Source organism: Haliotis rubra, unplaced genomic scaffold (genome assembly GCF_003918875.1).
Source record: "Haliotis rubra isolate DU_JTF1 unplaced genomic scaffold, ASM391887v1 Scf208, whole genome shotgun sequence".
Classification (NCBI taxonomy): Eukaryota; Metazoa; Mollusca; class Gastropoda; order Lepetellida; family Haliotidae; genus Haliotis; species Haliotis rubra.
The window spans coordinates 1,228,117-1,246,055 of record NW_025766092.1 but is presented as its reverse complement, the minus strand read 5'-3'; the positions used below and the strand labels follow the sequence as shown (position 1 = coordinate 1,246,055).

The 17,939-nt window shown below is 40.6% G+C and overlaps 1 protein-coding gene and 1 long non-coding RNA gene across 3 annotated transcripts in view; one reads left to right on the top strand and one right to left on the bottom strand.

Moving 5' to 3' along the window:
- Positions 1 to 17,939, top strand: part of LOC124276355 (orexin receptor type 2-like) — a 139,843-nt gene that overhangs the window by 20,129 nt on the left and 101,775 nt on the right. The window lies entirely within an intron of this gene.
- Positions 13,726 to 16,011, bottom strand: LOC124276357. The gene is made up of 2 exons (XR_006898526.1): positions 15,946 to 16,011; positions 13,726 to 14,152 (listed from the first exon to the last, which is right to left on the bottom strand). It is a non-coding gene; the product is annotated as an uncharacterized LOC124276357 (long non-coding RNA).

Genomic DNA, 17,939 nt, shown 5'->3' with positions numbered 1-17,939 from the left:
TCAGTAGAGTGAAGGTATATATTGGATGTCTGTAGAGTGAGTGAGTTTAGTTTTCCGCCGCACTCAGCAATATCCCAGCTATATGGCGGCGGTCTGTAAATAATCGAGTCTGGACCAGACAATCCAGTGATCAACAACATGAGCATCGATCTGCGCAATTGGGAACCGATGACATATGTCAACCAAGTCAGCGAAACTGACCACCCGATCCCGTTAGTCGCCTCTTACGACAAGCATAGTCGCCTTTTATGGCAAGCACATGGGTTGCTGAAGACCTATTCTACCCCGGATCGGATGTCTGTAGATAGGGTACAAGGACCGAAGCTACACGCCAGGGCAATGATCGTGTTTGTTCTGGCGTTAATAACGTAACGTAAATAATAGACATGGCCGTAGAACGATGTAATATAACTGTTATTTATCACATGTTATGAACTTGAAACCGTTCGTATATAATAGAAAAGGATATTTATATATAAATGATGATTTGTGTAATGAATTAAAACACCCTGTGAAATACATATTACATAAAATGGTTAAAGAACAAGCGATTCTTTCATATATAACTGTAATTAATCTGTCGGGTTCTCTTTAACTTCTCTTAAATAGTATATACAGAGATGTTCACAGTTCGAGACAACCGGAGTGCCGATGTAACACCATAACGACGGGAAGAATTCTGTCTATAAGTTTATATCGTCTCTATGTGCGACGGCGTTCGGGTTAATGAGGTTGTCCGTACAATGATAAGTTCATGTTACCTAATATGTGTGTTACTAATGTTTTACTGTCTCATATGTATGAGATATAATGAAATGTAATGTATCATATTTACTAACATTGGAATATTGCCGATGTGACTTAAACTGTTAACTCACTAACTCACTGCTACCAAGCTAGGTACAGTAGAACCTTGGATGTGTCATGAGCAAACCTATCGGGTTTAACAGTTCGTTGATGAGAAGTATTCTTCTTCTTTTAAAAAAAATAATAATGTAGAATGGTGGGACGAATTTGTTTCTTTTCGCTGTCATGACGATAGCTTCAATTTAACATGTATGTACACTGTGAGTACCCGATGTCGTGATGATAGCTTCAATGAAACATGTATGTACTCTATGAGTACCCGATGTCATGATGATAGCTTCAATGTAACATGTATGTACTCTGTGAGTACCCGATGTCATGATGATAGCTTCAATTTAACATGTATGTACACTGTGAGTACCCGATGTCGTGATGATAGCTTCAATGAAACATGTATGTACTCTATGAGTACCCGATGTCGTGAGTATGGGATAGATCGGAATTTTGTATTCAAACTGGTCAAAGGTCATCAAAATAGTTCTGCCTCTTTCAGGCGCACTGCGCTCATACAACTGGCTGTTCTCCAAATGTGACAGATGACTGCACCATATTCTTTAAATAACAGGTTGTGTTTCAGAGCGTAAATTAAAATTTTATGTAAGGTCATATAATTTCCGGTCACGCTTTCACGCCCTTCGCCTCAGGAAATGGAGATGTTGCGGATGAACATGTTTCTGGAATAATTCATTACGACCCTGCACTGAGGGCAGGCATGAACATGTACTTTCCCAAAGCATCAGTATTGTCCTTGTGGTTGCCTGTCCATGCAAACGTTGCTCGCGTTCATCCGTACAGGTTTATTTTCTGACATATGAGAAATGTCATGACATTTGATCGATGACACAATTACAGCACATATTGTCTCGTCTTACTTTGACGGTTTCAGTGAAAATGCACATGATTGATTGATTGAGTTTAGTTTTACGCCACACTCAGCAATATTGTAGCTATATGGCGGGGGTCTGTAGATTATCGAGTCTGGGCCGGATAATTCAGTGATCAATAGCATGAGCATCGATCTACGCAATTGGGATACGATGACATGTGTCAAACAAGTCAGCAAGCCGGACCACCCGATCCCGTAAGGTGTCAATGGATGGGTGTTATTACATAGGATATATGACACCTCAGTATCCGTTCCATGTCTGTTTCCTTATGTTCAGCTATTACGTTTTACAGTTGGAGAGCGGAAGGTCGCGGGTTCGATCCCCGACCGCGTCATACCAAAAGACGTTAAAATATGGTGCTTGTTGGTCCCTGCCTGGCGCTCGGCATTAATGGGAACAACAAGGACTGGTCGGCTCGGAGTCAGTATAATGTGTCTGAGTGGGGTATTCATGCTTCACAGCGGCATGGTATCTCAGTGTGCTAGCACTATAAAACCAGCTTAAGTCTGGGCTAGTACAAGCAGCCGCACATACACATACACACGCATGCACGTCGTCATATGAGCGAATATTCTCAAGCACGACGTTAAACCCAATTTCACCTCACCTCACTAATTATTTAGTTAGTTAGAAATGTGAAACTGCTCGTACGTCATATTGAATCCCATGGAATCAGCACTTTAGATGATTATGCACTGTATCTGTTTCAGTGAGTGAGGTAATATTTAACGTCACATCGGCAATATCTCAACCATATCGTGACGAAAACAATTCATAAAATAAAAAGTGAAAACATTTTGAAGATTAAAACCTGTCGACGATGGACAGTGAAAATACTAGAGAATCACAGATATGAATATAAAAATAGCGAGTAAAACTAAAACATTTTAATTAAAGAAGACAATACAGTATAAAACACGGGCTATAGATCGCCAACAACTGACTGAAGGTAGCCGCTTTTAGCAATATTAGCAACCATGGGGCTTACATTAAATTTGCTTCACACATTGTACCCATGTGGGGATTGGACCCGGGTCTTCGGCGTGACACCATCGCTTCAGCCATTGGTGATTGGCTACCCCACCGCCCCAGATGCCAACAACTGAAGGTAGACCACCATACTAGGAACCATGGGGACTTTCAAAATTTGCTACCTGCATGGATCCTAGCTGGAGTTTACACCATTACTTCAGCCGCTGGTGATTGTAGGAAAATGTAGCCGACAGTTAAAATAATGAAAAATACTAGATGGTACGGAAGTTAAAGTTTGGGATTTACGTGTTCTCTTGGTCGATTCTACATGACTACAACGTGTGAAGACTAACTGTGAAGACTTACGGTACTGTACTGTTTCAAGACTGAATCATCACTTAGATCACGGAAGTTGTTTTACATTTACATGTTCCGTTGGTCGATTCTACATGACTACAACGTGTGAAGACTAACTGTGAAGACTTACGGTACTGTACTGTTTCAAGACTGAATCATCACTTAGATCACGGAAGTTGTTTTACATTTACATGTTCCGTTGGTCGATTCTACATGACTACAACGTGTGAAGACTAACTGTGAAGACTTACGGTACTGTACTGTTTCAAGACTGAATCATCACTTAGATCACGGAAGTTGTTTTACATTTACATACAACGTTGGTCGAACTGTTTCAAGACTGAACTAGTTCCTGGTTGATAAAGACCGATATGTTGCTAGAATGTGTTCAAACCATCCAGTCACAGTTTTTCTCAGCTTGTGATCTACGTACCCTGGAAACATGTTGTTTACTTGTTTGTTTGTTGTTTAACTCTCTCAGCAATATTCCAGCTATATGGCGGCGGTCTGTAAATAATCGAATCTGGACCAACCAACCCAGTGATCAACAGCATGAGCATCAATCTACACAATTAGGATACAATGACATATGTCAACCAAGTCAGCGAACCTGACCACCCGATCCTCTTAGTTGCCTCTTACGACAAGCATGGGATGCTGAAGACGAATTCTGACCCGAATCTCCACGGGTATTGAAACATCTACACGTCTTATAATGTAGGTATAAATACGACACCATGGATGACTTAGATGTATATCTTGGGTTTGAATCCCAGATTCATGGTCGCGATGATCCATGATTTGTCAGCACGATGCCCGTAGGTTTGCTTTTCCTTCCAATGTATGCTGATCTGTCAGTGATAGAATTGCAATAATTTCAAAGTGCCTATAAACCCACTCAACCCTTCTCTTATTTTGCATAGTTTAAGTGAGGCTCGTGTCTTGTTACGGTTGCTATCACATTGTGTCCATACTTCATAACAAACTAGTTACATGTGATCTCCTCATGCCGCAAATGCATGGGAAATTGTACACATTTCCCCTCCAGTATTCCCTTGACATTACTTTTTAATGTGGAGGAAAATGTAATTTTGCCCGATGGAAATAACTGGCATAATTGGAATGTCTGAACAGCCATGGATGGTTTTGATAAGATCGTTTCAACCCTTTCAAGTCATTGCAATGAATAATTATTTCACTGAATTTAACTTAATCCTAACTTGATAGAATTTAAAGTTTTCCCACGAATTATGCCAATCATACTGTACCTGGGAGTTACAATATTCTGTAATATCAATCAGCTTCAAAATGCACATGGGTCATCTTGACCGAAATTTGTCTTTGGGTTTTTTATCGGTCGGTTTAAGGAAGAAACGGCCATAGCGGTGTATGATGGGCCAAGTAGGTTTTTCGTCGAGACAGACACATCGAGGATCATATTGTCATCTTTTAATTTGTGACGGAAAGGTCAAAGAGGCGAGTGTTCTTACTTGAACTAAGCCTGTGAACAGAATCCATAAACACTTGGTTTCTTGTCGGATAATTGTCAAATGTTTTCTGTCTGCCTTGTAAATCGTGGATTCAGATGACGCTGTGTTTAGTTATCTCACATTGATGCGTGTTCTCAAGAGAGGGTCAATCAGTCCTCAAGTAGCTGTACACATGTGAAGAGCATAAGGCGGCTCAGCTGCAGGTATCGCATTGCTATTATGTTTCAAAGATCTCCGTTACTTGTTACAGGTTATAGGTCAAGGAGATAGTGATGGTTTTGCCTTGGCGTCATATCGTTCGTCACGGCAAAGCCACTGTCCTTAACTGTATAGCTTGAGAAGACAATTCATTCGATTTCCAGCAGTGTTATGAAGGGAACATGAAGTTAGAAACGGATTCGGGATTTGGGATTTGGGATTTGGGATTCGAATCCCGAATCTGAAACAAATCCCGAATCCGTTTCTAACTTCATGTTGCTTGTTACGAAATGGTACTGCACATTAATCTCTTGGGAGATAAGAATTGTCTATTCAACGTGAAGAGACGGTGGGGGTAGCCGAGATGTTAAAGGTTTCGCTCGTCGCGCAGAAGACCCGATTTCGATTCCCCACATTGGTACAATGTGTGATGCCAATCTGTGTCCCCCGTCGTGATATCGTGGAACATTGCTAAAAGCGGCGTACAAACTAAACGTACTCACTCACTCACCTATGCAACGGTAAAAATGGGCAAAATAATGTATGGAAATGAAAACTCGACCCAACATTTAGAAATTGTATTGAGCCAATACTAAGCAGTAAAATATGGAACAATTTCATTCCAGAATACACCTATAAAACCAATATTTCTTGCCAACTCCAATTTCCTAAACCAAAGGAAAGCTCCAATTTTAGCATAACTCTAATGAGATAGTATGTAAATATGTTGACACAGAAAAATGCATCAGCTCAAATGACTCAGTTGGGTAATCAAGTGGTTAAAGTGTTCTGTCGCCACATCGTTGTAAAGACACTTAAGGAGACACTTAAGTAAAGATATTCAGCCATTCCGATATGAAGCATCAGCTAATAATGTAAGTTATCTGACTGTGTATATCACAATGTATCACAATGTATCACAATGTATCACAATGAACTCGTTGTCTTGTTTATTATCCAAGCACAATGTGTAATTGACATTTTCCACGAACTGACACAATTACACTGTTTAACCAAAAGACGGAGCGGGGGACTATGTATTCATCAGCGTCCGTCCCGATTCTTGTTAACGCGATATCTAGTAGCACTGTAGTCCCCAATGTCTTCAATTTTGGTGACAGCCTACAATGGGGGATTTCGCAGACACCAGTCTATTTGGGTGACCTTGGTGTTATCTTTAAGGTCACCATGAAACTTTGACCACTTTTCAAACTTATCGCAATATCTCATAAAACGTTGCACCCAATTTTAATCTCCGAGCTGAAGAATATATTGCCATTTCTTACAAATATGATGTCAGGAATGAACATAACAGGTATGAGGGTAGTGTAGGGTCATAGGGGGAGGGGTACCTGGGTAGAAAAGTTGGACCCGCCCCAGCCCTTAATACACACTGATACTGACAGTGGATGTGGGCATCTGCATCTATACATTAAAATATAATACACTATGTTCCTGAAATATCTTCAGAGTTAGGAGAAGATTCTGAGAAGTGAACATTTCTAAAAACTACATCACACAAATGATAATCTTCTATGTGCCCCAAAAATAAAAACTAGTAAATATGTTATATTTCATTCTTCTTTAGCAGCGGGGGGACATTGCCATGTCAGAGGCAAACACTTGTATGCTTTGTCGTTACCGTGGAATTGTAGTCCCACGATAGCCAGAAGCATTTCAGAGGTCCATTCTACCGACATTATTCTAATCAAATAGGTTTAACTTTGAATCGTGACAATTCCTGAAGACTATTATTCTACAAAGTTCACGTATTTTTTAAGAAAATAATAAATCCCGTCTTTATTAAATTGAAAAATATCTCCTGCGTTTGTTTTAAAGGCATTTGTGTTACTCTTTTGTGTTTCTGTGTGTTTTAAGGAAAACAAGGAAAAAGTGTCATGCAATGGGACTGAAATCCAAAATACTTCATTCAGATAGGGGCCGGTGGGATAGCCTAGTGGTTAAAGCGTTCGCTTGTAACGCCGAAGACCCGGGTTCGATTCGCTACATGGGTACAATGTGTGAAGGCCATTTCTGGTGTCCCCCGCCGTGATATCCCAGGAAACGCTGCCTAGTCGAACACACCACGAACTTTCCGGAGAATATGTAGACTCCCCAACACTGCAGCCTTCTGCATTATTCAGAGTGTCAGAAGGACTGTGCTCCCGGTGGAGAACCCGGGCACTCTCCTGATCTGCGCCAAGAGATTAGGAGGTACCAAACCAAGGGCACCGAGAACAATGGGGAGCCAGACGACAGTATACTTGGGATGCAAGCGAGACATTTCAAGGGCGAGGTCCGCAGTATGCTTTTCCTGAATCTTGCCAATCACATTGCTGTCAAAAGGGACAGATATTTAAATGGTGTAAATAAATTCATTGGCTTTATCAAAAAGGACAATATCAATTGGCAGGAATTCTTATGAGGCTGTATATCGGCCTATTCCAAAGAAGTTTGAAACATCATTTTCCATGACGCCCTGGGCATGTTCAGGGTCGTACCATGGAGGTACCTCAGGGTCAAAGCCAGAGGCATGGCGAAGACGATAATACAAGTAACGAGCCATGCCATCATGTCTTTAAAGATATGCTGTTTGTGCCAAGGAAGGCATCCACTGACAAGGTGTTGGACAGTCTCTGTTAATTCATTACACAGTCGACAGTTCAACTGACACCTGATGATATGACTGACGCATTACTGAAAGTGACGTTAAGCAGGATCCAACTGGCCGAAGCTACACAGCAATTTCGTTTTTCTGTGAAGCTATTACAGCAATGTTTTGATACGTGTCAGTCAAACAATGCCAAAAATCAATCATTCGGTTCGACAAAATTAAACGCAAATATTCCTTGACACAATAATTACAGTCAATAGCCGGTGTTAATATGCAATCTAAGGTACACCGATTTTGATCAAACAATACAAAATAATTCCTTTGATTCGACATATTTTCATAGTTGAGATGAATCAAACCGAATGCATGCTGCGACACAAAGGAAATGTATTTCTCAAATATATTTATGGTAGGAAATGAACGAGTAATCTGATGTTATTTGACCGCTGAAGTTTCACGTATTACAACGGGCTAGAAAAAAGGAATATTCAGTCACAGTGGACACATATTTAAACATGAAAAATTGAGTATGACCATTTATCCTATGTACATCTTATCCTATGTTTCACTAGATGTACAACATGTGATGGCTCCCTTAGCAGATTTGTTTCAAACGGATCCACAGTTGAGTATGACCACGTGTACATTTCATCCCATGTTTCATACGTACCAAAATATCCTGACAGAGATATCTGTCTGACTGACTGAGTTTGGTTTTACGCCGCTTTTAGCAATATTCCAGCAACATCACGGCGGGGGACACCAGAAATGGGCTTCACACATTGTACCCATGTGGGGATTCGAACCCGGGTCTTCGGCGTGACGAGCCAACGCTTAACCAGGCTACCCCACCGCCCCTTGAGATATCTGGAACAGTGGCATAATGACAACAGTTATCCAGTATTTCCATGACTATGGAATATAACATCAGTGATCTAATAAAGCATTTGAATATACACGTAGCCAGGAGAACCACTGCTCTGTCCACTGTCCATTGACCACTTACACTGGCCTCTACTTTACTTCATTACTCATGCGATGATGAATCTATGGCTGGTCATGGCGTCCAGGTAAATACCCGCGCATGCTCAAAATTCCGTGTATATGGTTGCGGTCTGTAAATAATCGAGTCTGGACCAGACAATTCGGTGATCAACAGCATGAGCATTGATCTACGCAATTGGAGTACGATGATATGTGTCAACCAAGTCAGCAAGGCTGACAACCCGATCCTGCTAGCCGCCTATTACGTCAAGCAAGGGTAACTGAAGACTAATTCTAACCTGGATTTTCCCATGTTCAATGTATACATACATACACATATAATGGAATATCAATACAATTACATGACTGTAAGTAAAAATACAGATTGCGCGCTATTTAGCAGTTTAGAAGCTGTTCACGTCTATTACAGTACCAACGAATGCCAGAACACACACATTTCTCTCCAGAAATTTCATGGCGATGTATCTATAGTATGTATTCCAAGGGGAATCATTATCTTCATGACAAATGCTGTGTTTCAACTGCTATTGACATTTATGTTCCTCTTCAAAGTCGCTGAATGTCATAAATATCAATAAAATTCAGATGTGGGCGTTTTGATAAGTTATATATCATGAAAAACGACAAAAACCCGAAGCACTTTGAATTAGTTCCATTCGTTCTGCAGAGTTGGAACCGAGGCGTGTACGAACCATCCAAGCCATTGTTAAAACTCGCCACGGGTATTTGTCTTGCTTTGTCAGTAGCATGTCGATTTTGTTGGTTTCCTCAACATTTAGATCACAGCAGTAATAAGATCGCTTAAATGAGCAGCAGTCCATTTTCACACATATCCCTACACCTGGCTGTTAGTTATTTGTATCCTGTATACCTGTACCATACATTTTCTTTTGGCAATAAAAGCAAATTATTTAAGAAATACTGTTTGATCTACCCTCATGTATAAGGTACAGTCTTAACCTGAACTGTTATAGTTAAAGCACGAGGACGCAAGCAAGTGATGTTCAGAGTATAGTTAGGGAAACCTACACCAAAATATCGGTATTATTCGGTAATAAAGGCGCTTTAATCCATAGATTCGTATCCTTTCTTAGGACTCTATAATCCCCAGGGAGTTGAGATTGAAAATACGATGTGCCGTTGAGACTGACATCCAATGATCAAGGGAAAAAGCGCCTTTGAGCAGCTGAGCTGGATATTGGCGCTATACAAATATAGTAGTAGTAGTAGTAGTAGTAGTAGTAGTAGTAGTAGTAGTAGTAGTAGTAGTAGTAGTAGTAGTAGTAGTAGTAGTAGTAGTAGTAGTACTAGTAGTAGTCTAAATGCTCAACAAGATATATGTGTATCATGTCTTTTGAAGTTATTTGATCGCACGTGTATATACATGAAACAGGTATTTTACTTCTTCCTGTAAAATATTGAGACCAAACATAAACTGGCAAAGCTCACATTTATTCTAAGTGTTGATGATACAATTCATCAAATTAATTTCATTGACAGATGGGGCTGTTGTAACGTGTTTAAATATTTCCATAAACATGTGACTGTTCGTTCACATCGTGCTAGCAAGTGTATTGCTATCTGTACTCTGACAACTACGTTAATCCACTAATACGTGTCCTGGATTGAAGTTAAACACATTCCGTCATGCTTATGCTATTTACAGGTGCTCATTCGATTTCCAATGTTGCAGCTGCATGTCCATATCAGTAATCCACTTTCTTGGAACGATCGGGAATATCAGGATAATCATATGTGATTTGGATTCCCCCATGTCCATATCCTGCATCATACCATGGTTTGATGTAATTATTGAAACCAGCTCTGTACAGACGCGCGGGAGTATACGGGCTACCGTGAGCCATTGTGTCAAAGAAGCTTCTTCCATGTGGTCCGGGGCTCGCTTGGCCTTGTGCATAGTGTCCGGTGCCAAGAGGGCCTCGTGGAAACTGCGCCATTCCAATAGGTCCTTGTGCGTATTGCGGGATGCCTTGTCTGCCATGAACGTATTGACTGCCACCCAGAGAAGCGTGTACGTATTCCGGTGTGTGCAGCATACCAGGTGCGTACTGTCTGGGGCGTTTTGTGGTTTGAGCGTATTGCCCGGTACCTTGGGAAACCTGAGCGTATTGCGAATTGCGTAATATACCACGTGCGTATGGCTGAGGGCCATGTGGACTTTGTGCGTATTCCCGGACGCCTGCTGCTCGGCCTCTGTAGTAAGTCGGGCTCCAAGGATTGCCTGCAACTCGTTGAACACTCACAGGGGCTGCTCCAAAGGGTACTGCAGTCAGTGGCACAGCACTGTATCTCGAGTATGGGTTATAGAATGCTTCTGAGAAGCTGCCGGCAACGACAACAATGACGAAAACGTGTGTCCACATTATTACTGAAACAAAGAAGTGATATTTGTGTTAATTCCGTACGTAATTTAAGACTGACAGACTGACTGAGTATGGTTTTACGCCGCTTTTAGCAATATTCCAGCAACATCACGGCGGGGGACACCAGAAATGGGCTTCACACATTGTACCCATGTGGGGATTCGAACCCGGGTCTTCGGCGTGACGAGCCAACGCTTTAACCACTAGGCTACCCCACCGCCCCCGTAATTTAAGATGTGCGTCACGTGGAAAATAGAAAGGATAATGGTATATTCTCATATTTACATTTTATGTGGCGACATATAATTCAGGTGGGCATAGTACAACTTTTAGCATAGGTTCAGGTGTATCACTTGCACGGTGTGTCACCTGGATATCTGAGTATACTTCAGAATGTGACCAAACAACGATTGTCTTGTATCTAAACGAAGATGTGGTTGAGGAATACAGCGTTATCGATCACCTATTTACCAGACAGTGCTTAAACATATGTCTTATTACATAGGTTATTCGAAAATACAAACTAGCACTGTAAATGTAATTACTGATATTTTTCATTCTGAAACTGCTCACATTAAGGAAAAAGCAATAAATGTGTTCGTCAGTACCCACCTTGTAAAGGATTGTTTCTCGCGGAGGCGGAAATTCCCTGGAACTGGCAGATTTTGGCGGTTCACGTACATTTATAGGCGACGTGGTTTACAAAAAATGTACCCCGGTGATCTAGTCAAACATGAGACCAGTCGTGTTGATGTTGTCCTAGCTCGGGTTTTTCCTTTAGAGAACGTGTACTTGTTACAGAGCACTGTAAGATGCAAATTTTACAATGTTCAGCGATGTCAACAACATGTAACATCACAGATGAATGTCACTTAAACATTAACAAAGACGGATCGTAACATGTTGGGTCACATGTACACCAACCTTGCATGTTCTGCATGTGGCGTCAGATGTAACGGTATTATCAAATGTTCAGTCCAAGAGCTGTATAACCTCAAAACTATATTTACATTTACCGTGCACGTTTAGGCGCACGGGGACGGTCTATACATACACCCCAGCTGGTAGTTATAACATTACAGGGACGGTTGAGTAGCCTAGTGTAAATATGCAATGCTTTTAAGGGCAAATGTAACATGTTATATTTCTGGCTAAGCTCTCTTAGTAAAGTAGTAAGACACTCCTGTTCATTTTGTTTGAGTTGAGGTCAATTCGGGATTCGAAACCATACTCTCAGTGTCAGGCACCAAATGTCTAGCCCACAAAGTCAACGACCTAACCCACACAGCCACGGAGGCGGATATTAAATGTGTTATATACAGTTCCAGGACCCATATCAAGGTCTTTCACTTCGTTGTAACCGTGTGACACAGTTGACAAGCATCAAGCTTAAAGCCATGATGGGGCGGTGGGGTAGCCTAGTGGTTAAAGCGTTGGCTCGTCATGCCGAAGACCCGGGTTCGAATCCCCACATGGGTACATTGTGTGAAGCCCATTTCTGGTGTCCCCCGCCGTGATGTTGCTGGAATATTGCTAAAAGCGGCGTAAAACCAAACTCAGTCAGTCAGTTAAGCCATGATACCATACATATTCGTTTGTGTTGGGGAAGACGTATCAGACATACAGAGTTGATTATCTGGTTCAATATGTCCGTAGTCATACTTTACAATAGGCATTTAGCTGTAGCTGAAATATTATGTACCTTAGAAATAGTAGAAGAAACTGTCCCGATACTTATGTCGAATGAATGCAAAATGACTGACCTATAGTTGCTCAAACCGGAAATACGTGACAACGTACATGTAGCACTCATTTGCTTTGTGACAGAAGTTCACATGTATGTCATCAGTTTCTATGAAATCTGAATTCTCAATTGTTTTATCACATTCTATCTGCTGTTATCATAAAGTATTACAACAACACGTTCATTGTTGCATGTCATCTCACGTGTGTACGTTTTAAAAGAGGTTTTATTAAGTTAAACGTGTTCGAAAGTCCGATGTTCCTTCCAGTTGGTAAAATGGTATTAATACAGATTATCAAAGGATGAAAGAAAATAGAGCACAGTGATGTTATTCCATATATTGTATGGAACGTTATAATGTATTTACTGTTTTCAGTGCATTCATGAAGAGGCAAAAACAGTGCGCAATTCGGTCTTCCAATTACAAATCGGTATCGAATCGGTTTCACCTGACAGATCAAGGCACTGTAAAACAAGGTGAATGAGACTTGTGGGGTTTTCATTAGAGGTTAAATCAATTTAAGCGTGGAGGAAAGGAATTCCTTAATGACCATCTGAAGTTTAAACGATACAATAACCAATATTGTTTTATACCAAAAGGAATTACAAGGATCATATCAACTGCTTTGTGTTTGAGCTAAATTGTTTCATGGAACACTGATTGGTTTTCTTTGGCACACACGACCAAGATGGTTATTTAAATATTAGCTTCAACGGAAATTCTCTGTAGCTTTACGAATATGAAACTTGTAGGTTAGGTCAGCTGAAATGTTGAATGGTAGAGCTAAATTCTACCCTGATTTGAAACGTTTGATTCTGCTAAGTCAATGAGAGGTTCAAATCGCAATAACCACCCTGGCTGATACAACTGATTTGATTGGTTATGATACACAGCTGTCTTGTTTCGTGCGGACTTGGGGTGGTGGGGTTCGCCCGGGTTCGAAGATCCGGGTTCGATTCCGTACATGGGTACAATGTGTGAAGCCCATTTCTGGTGTCCCCAGTTGGAATATTGCTTAAACATCTACTCTACCTCTCTCTCTCTTTTCCTCTCTCACTCTGTCTTTCTGTCTGTCTGTCTGTCTGTCTCTCTTTCTCTCTCTCTCTCTCTCTCTCTCTCTCTCTCTCTCTCTCTCTCTCTCTCTCTCTCTCGCCATCGTAGTCAGGTCTCGATAACATGAACACAACTCTGAAGACAACAAGAGATCCTTTCAGATGTATTTAGTAGGAGACTTGGATTCCTGCTAGATATTTTACTTACATACAGGCGGTATTGGAATGCTGTTTAAACAAAGTTCAGCTGGGGCTATATTCCAAGCTTTAAATGTTTCAGTAATTTGAACGATATTCATCATTTGCGATCGCATTCCGACTCGGCCTGATTAAATATGACAACTCGGTCGAAGGCTCTTGACAGGAATTACACTGACATGGGATCAATAATCCAGAGCTGGTGGTCTGTTTTGTCCCTTTTCTATGTCATCATATTTAACATGATCTGTGCCGGCTCCATATATCCATGGGTTGTACGGCTGGAATCCATGGTATCGCCACGTTTCATAGAAGGCACTAGCGACAGCGACTGCTACGACAAGGATCAAGATGGCTTGCCTCAGCATCCCGATGTGATCGAACTGAAATACAGAAATGACTCGTTGTGATTTACCGCTGATCTATTTCATAAATCACTTGAAATGTTGAAAATTCTTAGTTTAGACTTTAACATTGAGGACTAAATATATGTGATTCTGTAGTTTTAGATCACTATGAAACAATAAGGAATATGCATGACATTGAACAATAAAGTTGCGGAATGAGTTAGGATCAAAGAAAAGCCCCAAATGATACAGGTGTTTGACGGGTGAAACGGGTACGGTAACCGGGTACGGCACTATGGCACCAATGCGAATGAGACTATAATCACGAATCTAGGCTTAAAACTATCCATCAACCAATTTTGTATCACCAAAATGACACCATTCTGTACAGGGAATTGCGGTGCGTCAGTGGACATGGCAATATATGACAGACAGACAGACAGATTTATTCAAAAAAGAGGCCTTGGGCCCATGGTGCATACTTTTCTTGGTGATATCATAATAATTGAGTGAAAATAGAGCAGGCACAGGTATACAAATTTGTAATAAATATTATATGGACAAAAAGTGAGTGAGAGTATAGCAGCAGAGCAGGCACAGGTATGCAAATTTGTAATAAATATTATATGGTCAAAATACATTTATACATTGTTGGTTTTAAATGATGAGCCTTACTGTGTACCAGTAATAACTGAAGGGCTAAATGCTTTGGGTTAATAGTATTGAGTCAAAGTTTCCATACTTTATATAAATACAGACATGGATTAATAGTGTTGGCTCTCAGTTTCCATACTTTATATGAACACATACGTATACTATGCAGGATAGAGACAATACAGTGTACCAGTAAAAACTGCAAGACTAAGTGCTTATGAATTAATAGTGTTGGCCCTCAGTTTACATACTTTATATGAATACATACGTATACTATGCAGGATAGAGACAATACAATGTACCAGTAAAAACTGCAAGACTAAGTGCTTATGAATTAATAGTGTTGACTCTCAGTTTCCATACTTTATATGAAAACATACGTATACTATGCAGGATAGAGACAATACAATGTACCAGTAAAAACTGCAAGACTAAGTGCTTATGAATTAATAGTGTTGGCCCTCAGTTTCCATACTTTATATGAATACATACGTATACTATGCAGGATAGAGACAATACAATGTACCAGTAACAACTGCAAGACTAAGTGCTTATGAATTAATAGTGTTGGCTCTCAGTTTCCATACTTTATATGAAAACATACGTATACTATGCAGGATAGAGACTATACAATGTACCAGTAATAACTGCAAGACTAAGTGCTTATGAATTAATAGTGTTGGCTCTCAGTTTCCATACTTTATATGAATACAAACGCATACTATGCAGGGTAGAGACATCACTGTGTGCCAGCAATAACTGTAGGACTAAGTACTTGTGGGTTAGTAGTGTTGGCTCTCAATGACAATATATGCGCACTACTAACACTGAGTTTACAAATAGATAATAAAGATATGGTTTTATGAAACCTACAGTAAATTTGAAAATTCATATACCAAATTGTTCAATTGTATTCTGAACTTTTACTGTTGCCTCAATAAGTATATACATTTCACCATCACTATATCAGTCGGGTTTGCAGTTTGTGTTTTAGCTTTTAGAAATTCAGTGAGTGAGTTTAGTTTTACGCCGCACTCAGCAACATTCCAGCTATATGGCGGCAGTCTGTAAATAATGGAGTTTGGACCGAACAATCCAGTGACACAACATCATAAGCATCGATCTGCGCAATTAGGAGCCGATGACACGTAATCAACAGCCAAAAAATAACTTACATGTGTCGACGTAATAAGCGTTCCTCTTTCCAACTGCTCCCGAACTATGACGCTCGAGCTCTGTTTGTACTTCCAATGTATATAACTCTTGCGTGTTGCGTGTTGCGTGTTGCGTGTTGCTAAATATAGAGGTGATGTTGTCAGTTTTGAACATGCACTATACATCAACGGTTTACACAGTTCCTCCCAGCATTAGCAAAATGAGCAGACCTGGGTAAAGTCAAAACCAAAGCAATAACCTTAACGATGTGATGATAAAAGCGTATTTTACATGAGCCCCTGGTAAAACAACCGGTTGAATAATTTGAGGTTATAATTAAACAATTACAAACGAGTAATTTAAAAAAGTAATATGTGCTTTGTCAAGATGACTCCATTTAAAATATAGCGTATGTATCTTGTGACGCTCAGCCTGTGATGTGCAGAACCAAATAGAAGCCTCTGGTGATCAGAACCAACATTCAGTTTACAAAACATAAGCCTGGATTGAACAGCTTACGCCAAAATCCAGGGTTTGGTCGCTTGTTGCATACACTGGTCACAGGAGGTTAACAATTGTTCACATCACTGTCATGCGATCTTCTGACTCCCATTAACCCAAATCTATGGGTCGTATTGTTAAATTAGTCACCGCCAAACGGATTTCCGTTAAGCTGTCGACTGCCCAACTGCCCTCCGCCAATGGAACCTCCAACGTAAAGTCCGACAATAAAGGAGGTAACGCCAAAAGGGGAGGCCACCAAAATGACCACCGCCATATGGATGACCATCGAAACGCTAAAACGTATTGAAGGGTACAGTGTCATAGGTACCATAAGGACTTAAGGACGAATACCAGCCCAAGGATTGAGACCCGATCTAAAATAGGAGCAGATAGATAATGAGTGATATAATTAAACAATGTTTCGATATATGTTACATTCATTACCCAGAAACATGTGTTATTTATTTAGTAAGAAGGTCTTGACGTGTATTTCTCCGAAGGAGACCCTAAAAGTTTGAAATTCACTTTTTTCACAATACTGTGGTATTTGTTTGTGTGTTGTTTGACGCCCCACTATTCCAGCTGTGTGCGACCGTCTGTAAATAATCGAGTCTTGACAAGACAATCCAATGAATGACATAATGAGCACCGGTCGACGCAATTGGGATACAAGCGAGCCGGTCCATCCGATCCTGTTCGTCGCCTCTTACGATATGCATGGGTTGATGAGGACCGAATCAAGCCTGGATTTTCACGAGTCGCAACGTTGGTGATATATGGCAATGGCTCTCAAAGGTGCAGAATCAGGGAGAATCTGGGATAATATTCAGATGTAATGCTAGCCACTGTCACACGCTGCTCGAGAAACACTCAGACAATCAATACATTTGACTGAGAACAGACGTTTTGCAGATGACATGCGAATGTTGATCTTTGATGCAACGGCTTTTTAACTTGCGGATAATTTCTGTTTAATAATTTTCTAAAGTCAGTTATGGGCTTTAGTAAAAAGGAATGTCTTTAGAGCCTTCTTGAATGAGTCCAGGGTTGGGGCGAGTTTGATATTAAGCGGTAGAGAGTTTCATAAGAGTGGGGCGACATGCTGAAAACATTTCTTTCCAAAAGCCGAACTTTCAGAAGCTGTTTGTCCTGGAAACGTAGAGTTCTGGAAGGCACATCCTGGGTTAAAAGAGATGAGAGATATGGAGGGGCAAGGTTGTTGAGACACTTAAACACTGTGCTCAGAACTTAGAAGTCAACTCGGTATTGAACAGGAAGCCAGTGCAAAGATTATATCAAAGGGGTTATATGATCATATTTCGAACTTAAAGATATAATTATTCTAGCGGCTATATTCTGCACTTCATGTGTTCTTTGGAATGTCCAGTAAGAAGGATATTGCCGTAGTCAAGGCGGGAAGACACAGGACATCTGACTTGGATATGTGACTCTCTATAGTGATATATTTTCGGATGGTACCAGTGGAACGAATGTTAAAGTAGCATGTCTT